The sequence below is a fragment of the Parasteatoda tepidariorum genome, chromosome 9 (assembly GCF_982258835.1).
Source record: "Parasteatoda tepidariorum strain Cologne lab strain chromosome 9, Ptep-v5.0, whole genome shotgun sequence".
In the NCBI taxonomy this organism is placed as follows: Eukaryota; Metazoa; Arthropoda; class Arachnida; order Araneae; family Theridiidae; genus Parasteatoda; species Parasteatoda tepidariorum.
This window is the reverse complement of record NC_141763.1, coordinates 2,890,807-2,909,432: the sequence shown is the minus strand read 5'-3', so window position 1 is coordinate 2,909,432 and position 18,626 is coordinate 2,890,807. Positions and strand designations below refer to the sequence as shown.

The 18,626-nt window shown below is 31.4% G+C and overlaps 1 long non-coding RNA gene across 1 annotated transcript; it reads left to right on the top strand.

Moving 5' to 3' along the window:
- Positions 1–4,379: 4,379 nt before the first annotated feature.
- On the top strand, positions 4,380–17,721 carry LOC147803253 (uncharacterized). The gene is made up of 3 exons (XR_015428965.1): positions 4,380–4,508; positions 7,355–7,474; positions 9,933–17,721. It is a non-coding gene; the product is annotated as an uncharacterized LOC147803253 (long non-coding RNA).
- The last annotated feature ends 905 nt before the right edge of the window (positions 17,722–18,626 follow it).

Genomic DNA, 18,626 nt, shown 5'->3' with positions numbered 1-18,626 from the left:
CGTGGTTTCATTCTTCATGTAACGCAAAGGCTAGTAAATTCTATCAAAAAATCTACCGCAAAGGTTTAGTCTTTCCCAATTTTTAATCTAGTAGTTTGATTGTCTTCTGACCTTAGCTCGAAATTACAAGGTTACAACGTTGAACACTGATAGTTATAAACGATAACAGTTGTATTAGCGAGAGCATATATACCTAGTGATTTCAAGATCATTTCGAATTATGCAAAAAAATTTTAAAAAAAAGTTTAAAAAGCATAAAAGTTTAAAATTTAATGATATCGAATGAATTTTAAAACTGAGTAAAATTGATATATTTTTAAGATTGCCACATTATAAATTTAATTTTTTGTGTTTTTTTTTTTGGTAATTCCAAGTATAAAAATTAAAATAACTTTTGGTAGAATTTCAAGCCTTTAATGGTTCAGGGTCCTTTGAAAACTTTCAATCTTATTGCCGAGTATGAAAAATCGCATCTCTAAAGTTATTAAATAATCTTTGAAGTATTTCTTGAGGAATTTTGAAAAAAAAATGCCAAAAATGGAAAGTGTCTCTTCTATTATTGTAGGTTTAGTGTACATGGCCCTTAATAATTTCTATTACCCCATAACTTTTACATTCGATCGAGTGTTATGTTATAACTAACCACATACACAACTTGTTCTAAGTCAGACGGTCAGATAGGCTTTAGTGATATGAAGCCACAAACTGCTAGTTCCGAGGGTCCAGACATGATCCATACTGAACAACTATATTCAGTAAACAAAAAAAATCTGTGTATTTATTTTAATGGATTGAAACACATACTTAAGAGTATTATTTTTAAAATATTCCTATACTTTTAAGTAATATTTTTTCCTTCTCTAAGTGCGTTAATTACACAAAACGCAAAAATGAAGAAATAGTTGCTTGAATACTGTATATATAAATGGTTCTATATCTCCCCATATGATTATTTTGCAATTTTCAAACGTCAAGAGTTAAATTATAGCATACCATACTAATGGAAATAAGTATAGACCTAGAATATGGGGTAGAAAGTATGCGTATATTTCTTAGTGCATAAAATAGCGTTAAAATTGAGAAATTGTTGCTTATATACTGTATATATATATATATATATATACTGTATATATATATATATATACTGTATATATATATATATATACTGTATATATATATATATACTGTATATATATATATATATACTGTATATATATATATATACTGTATATATATATATATATATACTGTATATATATATATATATATATATATATATATATATATATATATATATATATATATATATATATATATATATATATATATATATATATATATATATATATATATATATATATATATATATATATATATATATATATATATATATATATATCGGGAAATCACAATGTTGCACAAAAAATGGTCCCGCAGTGGACTGATCGTTAAGACACGGTTCCCAGCAGATCACCGAAGTCAAGCATCACTGGCTGCGGTCAGTGTGCGGGTGGGTGACCACTTGGATCAGTCTGCGTAGGGACCGAGGGTGTGCGGTATTGGTCCTCGTTAAACTGTGCTACCGTAAAGTGCTCGACTTCGCGCGCAGGTTGTCGGTCTACCGAAGCGGGGGTGCAGAGGATCAAAATTGTGATGGCATGTCTTCGGATCATCCTCCGGGATGTTTCCCAGACAGTCGCCAATAGCCTATTGTGCAGCTCTAGTGCGACGTAAATTAACAACAACAACAACAGCACAAAATGGTTCCATTGATATACCGCTTCTCATAAACTTGTTTACAAATCGAACGATCAGACGGTGGCCGGTTGTGCTAAGTGACATGAAATCGAAAATCATAAGATCCGAGGTTACTTGGTTTGAATCCCGAATATCGTCATTAATAATAAATAAGCATAAATTATTATTTTTTTAATTATTTAACAATATTGTAAAGTAAATAAAATATTTCTTTTTTTAATTCCTTTCTAAGTGCGTATACTATAAGCTTTAAAATGATTATGTTGCTTGAATAGTGTGTGTGTCTATATTTATATTATATATATATATATATATATATATATATATATATATATATATATATATATATATATATATATATATATATATATATATATATATATATATATATATATATGGCCAAATGTCTGCCCTTAAAAATTATCTATAATTTTAAAACTCAGCTAGGTATTATATTATAACGTGCTGTATATTACAGTGCTAAAGGAAATAATTATAATAAAATTAGGGGGACCAACATGTGCAAGTTTTAAGAGCGAATAATGACTTTAATGAATAGAGAAATTGTTGCTCAAATACTGTATATAAGGCCCATATCGCTTATTAATATTAAGCTGAAATTTTCAAACTCGGTCACGTGTTGTATTATAACATTCTAAACTACCTTTTTAAAGGAAATAATTATAGACAAATATATCTGGGCTCGATCCTCGCACATGATCAATATTTAAAAATTATATTTAATGAAAAAAAAACTTATTTTACAATCTCGTAACGCAAATAAAATATTCCTAAAATTTTTCTCTTTTTCTAAGTACGTATATCACTAAAAGCGTTAAAATGAAGAATTTGTTGCTTGTGTACTGTAACTGTATCCAAATCTACCCTTTGCATTAACCTATAATTTTCTAACTCGGTCAGGTTTATTATAATATACTATACTACCATACCTAAGAAACGATTGTAATAGGAAAATTTCAAAAAAAAGAATGGTGAAAGCATACTCCTCTCCAGACTTCTAGTCTCCCCATACTAGTCTACTAGACATACTAGTCTCCAGAAGACAAAGGGGATTCCTAGATCAAGTATTGGGAGAAATTTTACCTTCGTGGAGGACTTTTTGATGGAACTAACCCCATTCGCGTTACATGGAGACAAAGACCACGAGAACCTCCCATGGTTAGCCTAACGGCAAAGGGACTCTAACCAGTGATCGGTCTACCACTGAGGATATTTCACGTTAGCACTATAGTCGATGCAAGCCGAATGTGGATTCGTATCGACCAGTCATAGGTGGCATTCAAACCCGGTTCACCTCATTGGAAGGCGAACGCTCTATCCCCTGAGCTCAACAACCAAACTGTTGTCTATTAAAATATTGTACCGTTCTATTAATTTATTTATTATCTTCACATGCATATGCAAGCTTGTATGCTAATTTGAAAGTACGGCTCATCAACCCTTGTCAATATCAAGAACAAATAGCTCAAGCTTGATATAGGCAGATGGGTATTTAATTTACGTCGTACTAGAGCTGCACATCGGGTTATTAGCAACGGTCTGGGATTTGAAGACCTATCATCACAATTTTAATCCTCTGTAGAGGGACGGCTTGCATCCGAAGTCAAGCACTTTACCGTAGAACATTTTCACGAGGACTGATATCGCGCACAATCGGTCCCTACACCGGCTGATCAAAGCGGTCACCCACCCGCTTACTGACCTCAACCAGTAATACTTGACTTTGATATTCTATTGGAAACCGTGTCTTTACGATCAGTTCACTGCGGGACAAAAACTCGAGAAGGATATTGCAATGATACATTCAGGATGGCGGTGGAGTGCGTTTGGTGGAATGGTGAGATCACTTATCCAGGGAGGCCCCTTTTCTCGTTCTCTAAAAATGTCATTTCCTCAGCAACTTTTGCTAGAATTTTTCCCAACCCTTAAAAGTCACCTCATCTCACTCAATTCACAGAAGATATATTACAAACGAGTATTTTATTCATTGATACATGCATACTTGTGTGCTCAATTACATGCATGTTCTCAATTACATGACATACATTCAATTACGCAAGCACTGGTTTTAAGTCTTTATCAAACAGGTACTTTATTTACGTCACACTAAAGCTGCACAATTGGCGACGGTCTGGGAAACATCCCTGGGGATAATTCGAAGACATTCCATCACAATTTTGATCCTCTTTAGAAGGGATGCGAAGTCGAGCACTTTACGGTGGAACAGCTTAACGAGGACCCATGCAGCACACCCTTGGTCCCTACTCAGACTAATCCAAATGGTCACCCACCCGCTCACTGACCTGCTAGGTAATCTGCTAGGAACTATGCCTCTGCGGAACCTTTATCAAGTAGAAAGACAGATAGTACAATTTAAATAAAGACAGAACGAAGACACATCCATGGTAGGATAAGATTCGAACCCGCTACCTCCACACTACAGAACTTTTGGCAGGGGATAACGCTCGGCCTCAAAAAACGCGGGTGGCATGGATCCTCTTCATCATCAACTCAATTTGACTTTGATAGACAATAATTGCCAATCGTTATCGATATTAAGGGATATAAAATACGGGGCAAAACTGGTACCAAACGAGCTCTTCGTATCTCTGCTTTGTTGTTGTGAGTTTTTTTTTTGTGAGTTGGTTGTGTATTTAGTCTAATTTTAGATACAACGAAGGAAATCATGTGTCTTTCTAGGTGTGGTGTAATTTTTACTGAACTTTACAGTAAGTCTTTTTCTAATTTTCGCTACTTTTACATACACTTAAAGTTTTTCGAGATAATTGATGGTATGCTTGTAATTGCCTAAATTTCGGAATAATTAATATATCTCTTTTATTAACTTGGTTCAATTGTAAAATCTAAAAATAGTTCTTTTTCGAATATTTTGATAAATATTGGCTTATTTAGAGTATTACTTTTAAAATTATCAGTTTCGCTTAGTTAAAATTCTCTTTAGATTATTGAGTAAAAACGACTTGAGTTTTACGAAACAATAGTTTTACTCTTTTATTTATATATATATATATATATATATATATATATATTTTTTTTTCACGGGATTTAACGTGATTATTAGTTTTTGAATACTAGACATTGCACATACTTTAAATACTGTATCTAACAGTCTGCTTTCTAAACTTAGTAATTTTTTCCCTCTCCGATATTGAATTGACTTATGAAGTTTTGTGACTGTTTCAGACTTAATAGACTTCCCACTAAATTCCAAAATATTGTATATTCAAGCTTAATAATGGAGTTTAGTGTTATAAATTTTTTTTTAAATTTAGGTTGCATAAACTTTTAATTTTGTTAAACAAAGTCTTTGTGAAGTCCGAGCTTAGTTCGTTTCTACCTTAGAACCATATATGGCAGCACTTTTACTTTCGTTATTTGTACCGCCGGTACAAGTAAAAAGTGCGTACTTTTACTTGTAATTCGTTACTTTTAAAATTTAGTACTTTCGTTACTTTTTTAGGGAAAAAGTACAAGTATTTGTAACGGAAATACCAAATTAAATCGTTACTTCTTTCTAAAACTCTGTAAGCTTTCTAGAAAGAAAAAAAAAATTTTAAAAAAATGCTTGCGTTTTTGCGGAAAATGATTTTCTCGCATGACTTCAGCATTAGCCATTGTTAAAAATAAAACTGTAGACTGTTCTGTTTAAACTTATACTGCACGTTCAATTATTTTTTACTAGCTCAAAGATCACAAAGCTATCTGAAACCCCGTGTTTGCTTTGTTTATGTTTGTGCTTTTAAAACTAGTTTCTATAGAATAAAACAATTTTACATCAATGGTAATTTAAATAAATAAAAATAATAAACTAAAAATTAAAATCAATTGATAAAATTTCTTTTTCGGGCAAATCCATAAAAAGTTTGATATTAAAATTAAATTTGATTTTAAAATTGTATTATACGATTATATTATAAAATTATATTATAATCTTCCGAATTTAAAAGTAAATTAATGTCCATAACTTTCAAAATTAAAAATAATTAAATAAATAACAGCAATTTTGCGAAAACATTAAAGAACATAAGGATATTATTCAATAAAATTTTAGGTTACTTTGAATTTTCGATTTCCTGGAAATCTACTTTTAAATCGTTACTTTTTTTAAAAATACTTGTACTTTTACTCGTTACTTTTTAAAAGTAACGTTGCCATATATGCTTAGAACACTGAATTCACTATTTTCCTGATGAGTTATAGTTTTTCACCGATAATGACTTCAGTCGAGTGAGGGAAATGTGGCTGGGGGTTTTGGGATATACCATACAGTAAAGTATATGTAAAATTTATGTATTGAAAATCATATTTTTTTTTATGCTAGTTATATTATATTTACCTTTTAAAATTTTGTTTAATTGAATAAGGTGTGTGTGTGTACAAGTGTGTATGCAACAATTATAAATACAGTAGTTGTTGCATTTAAAATGTTATTTTTGTAACAAAACCATTTTAGCTTTTATAATAATATAAAGAACAAAATTGAAGAGTCAAATTTTCCATTTTTCGTCGATTTTTCTGAAATATTACATTTCGTATGTCTGCTCTTCTAGAATGACAAACGCTCTTTGGCTCCAATCTACGGCTATTCTATGAACTTCTGCTTGCAACATTTTACCAATTGAAGCTGTATGTGTTGGCTATTACCATCAATTTATGTTTTGTGGAACAAAAATAGATTAAGTAAAAACGTCATCAGTACTTTGTTATAAAAGGATTCGCCACGGATCGGCGAGTTAAAATTCTATCCGCTGACCGATTAAAACATTCCTGCGGGCAGCAGTTTGCCCATCCCTGCCCTAGAGTGAAGAGAAGCTACCCTCCTTGAAATGCGCTATTGTTTCCATAGCAGCAGTCGGCCTAAGACTTTGTGGCGGGGGTAGTTTTTACCGTAGACAAACTATAGGTTTACAAGTCCATTTCGTTTTTATTCGGTTTCGCTACCCCATATATGTCTAGGATCTCTTCTCTTCTGTTTCCTTAAATCAGGAAAGTTTAATATCGTTATACAGTTAATTAGTTCGTATGTAGTTACTCAAATGTGATAACCTTCAGCCGGTGCGATTAATTATAATGAATTTTACCTAGAGTGCTTCTAATATGGCCAGGTACTAAAAGATTCTTTGTAAAATCTTGCATATTATCAATATCATCAATTAGCATATTATCATTTTATGTATAATCGATTTCATGATTTTATTCGGGATTTCAGGATTCGGGATTTACTTCTGAAGTAAACAGATTAAAAAATTCGAAACAGTTAAAATCTCATTCAGACAAGAAATTTGTCGGAGAACTGCAAAATGAACTAAAATATTAAGTCTTTTATTTTTTCAATTCTTCTCGGAATTGGAGATTTAAGGTTAACCGCCTAAATATATAGCATCGAACACTAGTATTGTAGCAGTATTAGTTTAATTTCATTTTTCTATTAGTAATAAGTATACAACGTTCATCAACGAACTTGAAGTATATTTCTTAAAAGTATAAAAACATACTTCACTGTATATGCAACAAATTTTTTATTTTTAATGACAGGTTTCCCATTTTCTTGCAGGATCCAAGAAACTACCTGAAAATAGATGTTTGATACTTTACTTCACAAAGTTTTTTACGCTAGATTAAAAATCTATTCCATACAGAAGAATGTTGGTCATCATTATCCGATTTAGATTGGGTAAGGAAGTTAAGATTTATTTTGATCTGATCAAAGAATTGTTTAATAGAAATTTTATTCTATGAGTCTACTGTTTAACATTTCATCATTAGAACGTTCGCTTTTGAAAACCTTTTAAATTTTTGATCCATCTTTTGAGATGATATTAATTTTTTCGCACTCACAAATGAAAATGAAAGTAGACTCGTAAAGACACTTGAATATTTTTAAGCTTTGATAATTTAACCTTTTTAGTTTGAATAAATTAAAAATTAAATTTTCAAGTTATTATATATTATATAAACTTTATATAAAGACATATCCTTTTCTGAAAATTTCGAGTTTTTGCCCTCAGAATTTTGTTACAATTTAAATGCATTTCCAGAACGTAGATTTTTTACTCCAGGACACATAATAGTTTACTTTAGACTTCCTTGAAACTTTGCATGTAGATTTTGTATAATGTTGGAGATGAACTAAGAGCTAGGGTGCAAGCGTGAATTTGTTATTTCTATCAAGCCTTCAGAATATTAAATTTTTCATTAAAGGTTCAATATTAATGTATAGTTAATTCTTTTTGAAATTACAAAATAGTTAAAAACTCGGGTAATAACGTTAATTTAGGTATTTTGAAATTTATGAATTAGAATTTACTGTAGAGCCTTTAGCGTGGCATGAAACATGTGTAGTTTTGAACTTATTTTGACTAATATTTCATACATTTTTAAACTTTACATTAAATTTAATTTTAAGTCTTAAAAATTGCGTAAATCCTTCCACGATCAGTCTGATGGTATCGAGCTTCTAAACCATGAACAGACTGAGGATATTTTACGTCAGAACTGTGGTCGGTTACAGCGAAGAGCAGAATTGGTATCTCTCAGCCTATGCTTAGGTAGCATCATTGGAAGGCTTACTCTCAGGGGCGGGGGGGGGGCTCTTAATTGGTTTTTTAAGGCTACAGTGGATTACTCCTAGAATCGTGAAACTCTCTTAAATCGATTTTCTAACTTTGACCATTTTATAATTAAATGATATAAAAAGCATAATAAAATCTCAAAAATTTATAAAACATTTGACAATATTAGTGTTATTTTGCTTTTTATTAGAAAAACATTTTTCTCGATAAAAATTTTGCATTGAACTGAAAATTGAATAAGTTCCATGCTCTACAATTTTGACTATCCCATGAGACTTTTTTGACACTCTAAAAACTAAACTCAGTGGCGCGACAGCCCATAGAGGGCCAAGGCCTACTGTGCCCATCTCAGTTTTCTTGACCTTGGGCTCTGGGGTGCAGGAGCAGATGTTCCGGTCAGGTGGTCTGCCGAACGCGGAACCCTCAGTGTTTAGTTCCCGATCATGCTTGGTACTCATTTATCGACCCACTGAAGGGATGAAAGGCTGAGTCAACCCTGCCCGGCCCGAGGATCGAACCAGGGACCTGTGGCACGACAGCGCGAAGCGCTACCGCTTTTTGACACTCTAGATCAATAAAAGCTTTTGACTTTTGACTTTTTGGCTTTTTTTTTAATTTTGACTTTTTTGACACTCTAGATCAATAAAAAAAAACTTGTGCCAACTTATTTTGAAATTTTCTAGCTGCAACATATTTTATAGTAATTTCAATGTTCCAAAACGTTCATAAAGGTACTATTTTCATGTTTTTTTTTTCAAAACTTTCTTTCTGCTCAGTATGGAAATTAGTTGAAAAATGCGTAGATTTTTCCCTACAATCTAAAAAGAAATGTAAATAGAGTTGAAATTAACAAATCTTTATATTTAAAGAGAAATTTAGTGCAAAGAGCTTATTTAAACTTAAAAATGGAACTTTTTTAAAAAAATTGAATTTTCTTGTCATAGCATGAAATACGTACCAAATTGTTTTTTAATATTCTCTATAATTATAAACAATCTCTTTCAAGTTACAGCAATGTAACAGTATTTTTAAGTACTATTTAGCAATGTAAAGCATTTGTGAGTCATTTAGTTACTTGGTTGTATACTTCTGTTGATGAAAGCCAATTATCAACCAATAAAAGCCAATTATCGATGATCAGGAGGCTAATAAAATGTGGTAATTTTTCCAAAGCTCCAAAATAACTTTTACGAATATCTGACTGTAAATCTCTTAATTTCGTGGTTATTTAGAGTTTTTGGTAATTGAAATTTCGTTCTCATTCAAATTTCGTCTGTCTTAATAGATCTCTGTGATAAATATTTGAAAAGCAAGCATATAGTTCAGAGGTCCTGCGAGTAGAAATTAAATGTTCGTACTGATATGGACATAGTTACAAGTTCTTAAGAATTTTGTAAAATGAAGATTTTGTAAACGACTCGGGAGGTTTACTGAGATTTGCGAAGCTAATAGTTATAAAACTTCACCCAATAATATCAAACACTGCCTCTAACTAAAGTAAAATCCCTATGTTAATTTGACCATAAGAGTAAGGACATTTTGTTTTATGTTTAAAACTAGGCTTTGCATTGTACTTCATCGTCATATAGTCTCCTTGGGAACCATATTTTCAAAGATGTCCGTTGCTGACCTAGCTGCCATGAGGATCGTAGTTTGCCAAGATGTCCGTTGCTGACCTAGCTGCCATGAGGATCGTAGTTTGCCAAGATGTCCATTGCTGACCTATCTGCCATGAGTACCGTAGTTTGTCAAGATGTCCATTGCTGACTTGGCTGCCATGAGGATCGTAGTTTGCCAAGATGTCCATTGCTGACTTGGCTGCCATGAGGATCGTAGTTTGCCAAGATGTCCATTGCTGACTTGGATGCCATGAGGATCGTAGTTTGCCAAGATGTCCATTGCTGACTTGGCTGCCATGAGGATCGTAGTTTGCCAAGATGTCCATTGCTGACTTGGCTGCCGTGAGGATCGTAGTTTGCCAAGATGTCCATTGCTGACTTGGCTGCCATGAGGATCGTAGTTTGCCAAGATGTCCATTGCTGACTTGGCTGCCATGAGGATCGTAGTTTGCCAAGATGTCCATTGCTGACTTGGCTGCCATGAGGATCGTAGTTTGCCAAGATGTCCATTGCTGACTTGGCTGCCATGAGGATCGTAGTTTGCCAAGATGTCCATTGCTGACTTGGCTGCCATGAGGATCGTAGTTTGCCAAGATGTCCATTGCTGACTTGGCTGCCATGAGGATCGTAGTTTGCCAAGATGTCCATTGCTGACTTGGCTGCCATGAGGATCGTAGTTTGCCAAGATGTCCATTGCTGACTTGGCTGCCATGAGGATCGTAGTTTGCCAAGATGTCCATTGCTGACTTGGCTGCCATGAGGATCGTAGTTTGCCAAGATGTCCATTGCTGACTTGGCTGCCATGAGGATCGTAGTTTGCCAAGATGTCCATTGCTGACTTGGCTGCCATGAGGATCGTAGTTTGCCAAGATGTCCATTGCTGACTTGGCTGCCATGAGGATCGTAGTTTGCCAAGATGTCCATTGCTGACTTGGCTGCCATGAGGATCGTAGTTTGCCAAGATGTCCATTGCTGACTTAGCTGCCATGAGGATCGTAGTTTGCCAAGATGTCCATTGCTGACCTAGTTGCCATGAGGATCGTAGTTTGCCAAGATGATCTACTTCAGTTGCCTAGTCGTCATGACATAACAGAAACGCTGATCATATTTCTTCAAATTAACACGAGGTTTATTTTTATTCTCCTTGAATTATATGAAAATTCCATTTTCAATATTTTGATTATTTGAATTTAAATTTTTTTCTTATAAGAATTAAGTTCTATAATTATTTTTAATTAAATCTAAACATATATTTATAAATTATATGAAATTTAAGTGTACATCTTTTAAAAGTTTATTTCAGAGATTTTTCTTAAGCGTAAAGAATAATTAAATCTTATTTACCTAAATATTCCTTTTTATCATATCTAAGTTTTTTGGCTTAAATTATTTTGAGTCATATTAACCCATTAAATATTTTAAATTAAATTTAGTCTCTAAAATTTAAATGCACCTTCTGTAATGTCTATATACGTACTGTTAATAGTCTTAAAATTATTAAGACAAGCTTATTGTTATCTATCGCTCGTTATCAGCTATGACATAATATTTAAGAAAAATTAAATATTAGCGCAAAAGAACTAATTTCCTCAGAACTCAGAACTGTGGTTTTCCTCAGAACTATTGTCCACTACACTAACTAAAATCTAAAAATTGTACTATTCAAAAGAATTGTTTTGGTGTGCCAGTTTAAATTCAAATCATTAAATTCAGAGAATTGTTAAAAATTTCGTTCGGTTCTCAGACGAAACTTATTTAGATGAATAAAATTTTATATCTGATTTAATTTTGGTATTACAAGTTTTTAAATTCTTTTTCAATGTATTTCCACCAAATACATCATGCGTTACTTTCATATTTTAGAATCGTAAATGTGTGTGTGGGGAAGGGGTGAGTTAATTTCAAAGTCAACTGTTAAAATACACTTAATCTGAAGTTTAAGCAAAACTTAAGTAAAAAAGATTTGAGGAATTAATATGATAGACAAATTTCGTACCTAAAATTTGCAGGATATTATTAAAATAAACTAACTCTTAAACTTGTTTTAATCTTTAAAAAAATTTCAGGGCCCGGGTAAAAACCGGTATTTATTAAATCAACATTTTAAAACTCTTTGAGGTAACAGGATGCATAGAAACCAGAAAACTAGTACATAAAATATCAAATTTAGTGTTAATAAAACACTCGTTATGAAATTGATAGTTATCAATTGATCCCACCTCACCAGTAAAATACTATTAAATACCAGTTTTCGTATTTAAGGTAACCCGTACTGTTCGAAATACCAATTTTATCTTACTATTCCGGATCTGTCTGTTTGTGTACCTATCGCTTAAATTATTTCAAACCCTTCATGCTATAAAGACTAGCTGTCTCGTCATAGTATCGCATTTTTGAAATTTTATTTTTCTCCTCTTAGTTAACTGTTAATTGTTCTCCTCTTAGTTAACATTAATTGTTTGCTATCAAAGCTAAGTTGGCACTTCACACATTAGGTCTTATTTTCATTTACGTAACTGTATTAAGATAAATTTCACAAAACCAATTTAAATTTATAATTTGTCGATCTATAGTATCTATAGGCAATAACCATTTTAGGTATTTATTCCAAATTTAAAAGAATGTGCTTCATATAAAGTTTGAGAACGAAACTATTAATAAAAAAATTATGAAAAATCAAAACTGTCTAGTAATTAATTTAGCGTAGCGGAACTCGTTAGGTTTGCTCAAGAAATGTTATAATTTTTACACTCAAAAGAAAACTGGTCGCTAACACGCTTTGGCGTAACAGTAATTTTTATCTGTAGATCGAACTAATTATACACATTATCGCATGCACTGAAAATGTTAGATAAGTTAGAATTTTGGTAAATAAAATATTTCAACTTGCCAGTTGATTTCTTAAGATAAACTGAAATTATATATCTAATAAGATATTTTTAATACAATGATAAATGGGTCTCTACAAAACTAGTCTTGTTTTTAATCTTATTTCTCCGCCGAGTCTTTTTGCATAACGATAATCTTTAAATGGATTTGCTTCATTGCCTCTTAAATATTTTTAGCTGTTTTGATACATATTCAGTATCAGAAGTATCTGTTCAAATAAAAATTTCAACACTGAACAATATTTATTACGGATGATTCCGTTAGTTTAGTTATCCGAAACTGGCTATGAGCATAGCACGTGATAAAAGGATATTTTAAAAATTTAAAAGAATCTGTGACACTATCTAGCCATAGTTTCAAAAAGTAAATAAATTTAGAAAATTTTGCCTTTTAATGTAAATATGCCTGGATGAGCAAATTTGAAGCAATTCATGTTTAAGGAATTTAGTTATGCATTCATATTTCAAGTACGTTATTTCTGGTTAAATACTAACATAAGACTAACATAATACTAACTATAACATATATTTTATCCATAAGCTAACATTAATTCATTGACTCGGCGGCAAAATAAGTTTAAACAATGGGGCATAATTACGCGGTAAAAGTTTTTATATTAAGAGTATACATAAAATTTATATTTTGAAATTAAATTTTTATCAATTATGATATAGAAAGTTTTTTTTAATTAGGGTTATGCAGTTTCGATCATTTTCAGTTATTTTATTAAGTTTAGTGAAAATCGCGTGGAAAAAAAACTTTTTTAGAAATACTGAAATTCAGCTTTGTTCGAATTTTGAAATTTCTAATTCGGATAAAATTGTCACAGGTGCATTAAAGATACCAATTAAGTTTTAAAAACTTGCATCTATTTTAATAACTATTTTCAGAACTATTTTTATAACTATTTTCATGTCAGAAATTGAAAATTTTATTTTTAAACTAAAACAAATTCTTAACTCAGAAGACATTTTAGAACTAGTGATTTGTACTAAGACTGGATGACTTATTACTTATTATACCAAAAAGCTAAAATTAATAAAATACAAAACACAAATTAAACTTTCTAGCTTTAATTTTGAAGACAACATAAACAATAAATACCCTGAAACAGTCTTAGTTCGTGAATCTTTTTTAAATGCATAGTCTTGTAATTGTCCATGCTCTTACACATTTCTGAATTATTTTCTTACAGTAAGAATTTTGAAGAATAAAATATAAATAAACGTTTAAAATTTTATAATAATTATTTTCATTAAATGTTGAATTAGTTAACTTTTTATTAAAAGTGAAGTGTTAAATATTGGTCACTTATGCGCAATTCAGGAAAAAATGTTAATTGGCTGTAAAATTTGATCAAAAATAAAAACATGTTAAAATGACGTATGGTTGAAATTTTTCCCGGATAAACTCTTTTGCAGAGTTACTATCTTATCACAAACCATAACATTCTCATAGTGGATGCACGGTTCCAAATGTTAAATTCCCGAGCCTGACTAACCAGGCCCTAGTTAAATAATATTTTAGCTCTACAAAGTTACGCAAGAAAATCTGAATTCATCTCTGAATTTAACACGTTGGCAGAGCGTAGCAGTGCAGAATTGATTAGCGGGTATATGAAATCGTTATACGTTTAGTGTATAAATGAATAAAACAAATCTTAGTTTAATGCGAAGAATGTTAACTTAGTAAAAATACCAGATTTATTCGACCTATCCAAATTCAAGATAATTTATTAAAATTTTAAAATATATTTTTAAGGAAGGGGTTTAAATCCTTCAACATTCATGTTTCTAATAAAACAAAATGCGTATTTATGTGTTTTAAAAAAAAAATTGGTTCATCGTATTCACGTATAAATTAAATGTTGCCAATTTAAGATTTGAAAAATCGTAAGTTTGGTGCTAAGTAAATAAATAGATTTCGACTCAAATGAGTGTTTCAAAAGTTCTCTAACTCTTATTTTTAAACTGAACTATTTCTTTTAACTATACCGATCTTGTGCAAAAGTGCTATAGAAATATAGGTTCTTGGTCAGAGAGGGCAAAAATTTCGGATAGAAGTTTGAATCTACTATTTGAACAGATACCAGAATAATCTATAAGGTAAAGTATAAGCAAATTTTCTTAATGTGTTCATTTTTATATCTAACAGCAAAATTTTGAATAATTTTCAGATTCTCATAAATTGCAATTGCGTTTAATACATAGATAACAAAAAGCTTGTTCAATCCTTAAATGTTGTCTGAAATGCAGATTTGCAAATTCCAAAAAATGATTCATTAATCTTCAAATTTGCATTGATTTGTGTTCTATCCTAAGCGGATCATTGTTAAAACTGGTGAGAAATGTTTTGTGCAAATATAAATTCAATAGAACTAGTGAGCTGCGCCCCCTGCTCGCTAACGCTCTCCAACCCCGAAAATTGCTACGCAATCTTGTATGGTTTGCTTCGCTCGCTACTAACTTAGGTACATTGCAAATGCACAAAATTCTAAGAATTCAAAACAATCATTCAAATCCATATAACAACTTTTTTAAAAAAATAATTGCATCTTTTCAGTAAATACTAAGTCATTAAAATAAATTTGGATTCAAATAAATGACACGTAATTCGTTAAACCTATTAGAAATGTGCTATAGTATAATTCGTGATATGAATCAAAAATTGTCAAATAAATTCGTAATATATAAATTCGTGGAAAAAAGCGCTTTCGACAAAATACTAAAATAGAGATCTATCGACAAAGACTACTCACTTCTGCCTAGCTTAATAGTATGAGATTGCCGCAGCTGATGCTCTCTGGTTATTTCAGTTTCCGTTTTTAAAAGCGCCATATGTTGAGCCACCTCAGCTAGGTTTGGCATGTGACATTTTTAGCGGCAATCATTGGTCGATTCGCCATGTAAGAGAAATAGTAACTTAAACAAAACAAAGCAAACGTTCCACCGGTGGAAGAGAAATAAAGCCAAAATTTGGGAGCCACGTAAGATAATTATATATATATTAGAAGTCGTAAATGATACGAAATCAGGGTCATATGATACAAAACGTTAAACCAGTTTTTGGAATCTCTAATAGTGTTTACCTATATTAAGTTAAATTGTCTGAAGTATAATTTCTATGAAATTCTCATTATCTACCTTTAGATGTAGGTTCAACTTTTAACCGTTTGAGTGCTGAAGAGTTTTCTTATATATATGCTAATAGTGCGGAATGAAATGCGTGCAACACTACTAATCAACTACTACCAACCAACTACTAACCAACCTATACTAACCAACAGCAACGTCTCAGCATTTTCGGTACAATAGCGCTTCTCCGAATTTTTGGCGCATAACAAGCGATAGCTCTTCACCTCACTCAAACGGTTAATATAGCACCGCTTAACTCAAAGCAAACAAAGAACAGCATAGTAACCAAATTCACTGATAATGCCATTAGAGATTCCATCGTAAACATCTGATCCTTTAGGCTAAATTTTGAGATACTACATCGAAATTGCAACTGTATCTATCATTTTATAAATGTCTAGAACCAAATTTAAGCCTAATAATACGCAAATATTAAGACTTCGATTGAAACACAGCTGAATGAAGTGCAGCCAGTATTAGCTCGGTTATAGTCGGTGATATAGTAGATCTGCGCAATTCGGGAATATCTATCTGCAGCATAAGTGTGCAAGTGTGAATTGGAAGTTTCGGAATGTTTTAGACGAGTGTAGAATATGACGTGGAGGTGGTAGACGGCCGTTCTGCTTTCTCGTCATGTTTCACACTCGTCCAGCCGTTTCGGAGTTTCTCGATTCACACATGTGCGCTTCTGTGGTGGATCAGTATCCTTGAACTGTGTAGAAACCCTGAATCTTCGTAACGGTAGTGTCTTGTTTTAAGAACTTGAAACTAGTTGTTCTTTTTTGATGTGTGCTCGTTGAGCTTTGACTCTTACATAATAAAAAGGATACCACAGTGACTTATCGAACGCAAGAGTTCCCCGATTTCTTCAGACACTATACTGATCGTCTTTTCAAAAATCAAACTTTATCTATTTTTTGCTCGAAACACTAAGTAGCAGTAAATCTTCAGGATTTTACTATACACCAGACTAAAGGTGAAAAATCCGTTCTTAGAAAATGTAGCTCAATTTCTATAAAAATTTACTCTTTTAACTGCCCTCTTCGGAAAGTTAATTTATAACAGTTTAAATTTTATACAGTCTGATAACTTGAACTGAAAGTAAAATGTAGTTCCAATTATATGTAACATTGCTGTCTAAAATCTAATCTAGTGAAAGCCTAAATGCGCAAATCTGCATTTTATATAAATTTGTTTTAAACTATATTTTGAAAAATTAAATTTTTAAAATTTTTCAGAAGTTAAGTTTCAGGTGCAATAGAGACTTCTTAATTTTAAAATTAAAATATTTTTTTCAAAAACCTTTTTGAAGATTTTTTTTTTAGATACTATTTAAAATTACAAAATTGAGAATTAAATTTTAATGCATTCAGGTTCATTCTTTTTGTTCTGATACATGTTTTTACAAGGAGAATTTGCAATAGATTATAAATATTTGACTCTTGCATTGTGTAATTAAATATCAAAGATATATGATAGCATTTTGTATATTTTAAGAAATCCATGTTAATATTTCGTATTATGTGTAAATAAAGCGCAAGTTTAATGTGAAATGTTGCTAACCAAAACTCCATTGTAAATGTTGTTAGAGCTCCATGTAAAATACGGAAGATATAGTTTTAATACTAATTTGTAAATGACAGTAAGATGTAATGCCTAGATGCAGTTTGAAATATATGTAATTTATAAAATGTTTTAATAAAATTATTTGAACAAATTGGTTAGTTTTATTTTTCGTATTAATAAGATTTTCTTTTTCCGTACTAATAAGTTCAGTTTTAAATTACCACTTTACAGATAAGACAAATTTGTGAATATTATTATTGAGATTTTATTTGAAATTTGCATTAGGGAAATATTATGATGTTACTTGAACTAGTCTTTAAATACTTTACAGATAGCTATCAAAGATTTCATCAGAACCGAATTTAGTTAATTGTTGAGACACTAGACACGTATTTAGCAGAATTTCCATGCCTGACAACTTTAAAAAGTATTCATGAACTTTTCTTAGTGAAAAATCGAATTCAAACAAGTAACATCGACAGTAAAATTCTCCCTACTAACAAGAATATGTGCTTTTATCTGATATACATTTGTTTTCCTTCATACTCTTGAGAATTGAGATCCAGATTATGTTCTTCGACGCACAATTTTCATAAAACAGAAAGGGGCTGATCCCCCTTTCGCTGCCTCTCACCAACCCCTATGATTGCTTCGCAATAATTGTTATTTATTGAGATGGAACAGTATTTATTCTAAAGTTAAAATGATTCATTTACATATACGTACTAAAAGTAATTCCGTTTGCTTACTCTTGTGCCTCTATTTCCATGTCCAAATATTATCTATTAGTATTATAAATATTTAGATCTATTGGTGAACAGATGTAATTTCTCCAAGTAATCGGTTTTTAAACTAACATTTATACTGTTCAAACATTTTGTTGCTCGAACAAATTTGAGTCCGCGACAATTATTTAATATTACCAAACGGGCAGATAAGTTAAATATCATTTTTGCTTGCATCACATTGTGCATGAAGCTGATCTTTAAGTTCTAAATCATTTAAAGAATCTCTAACTGTATTTATAACAATCAATATATTAATGA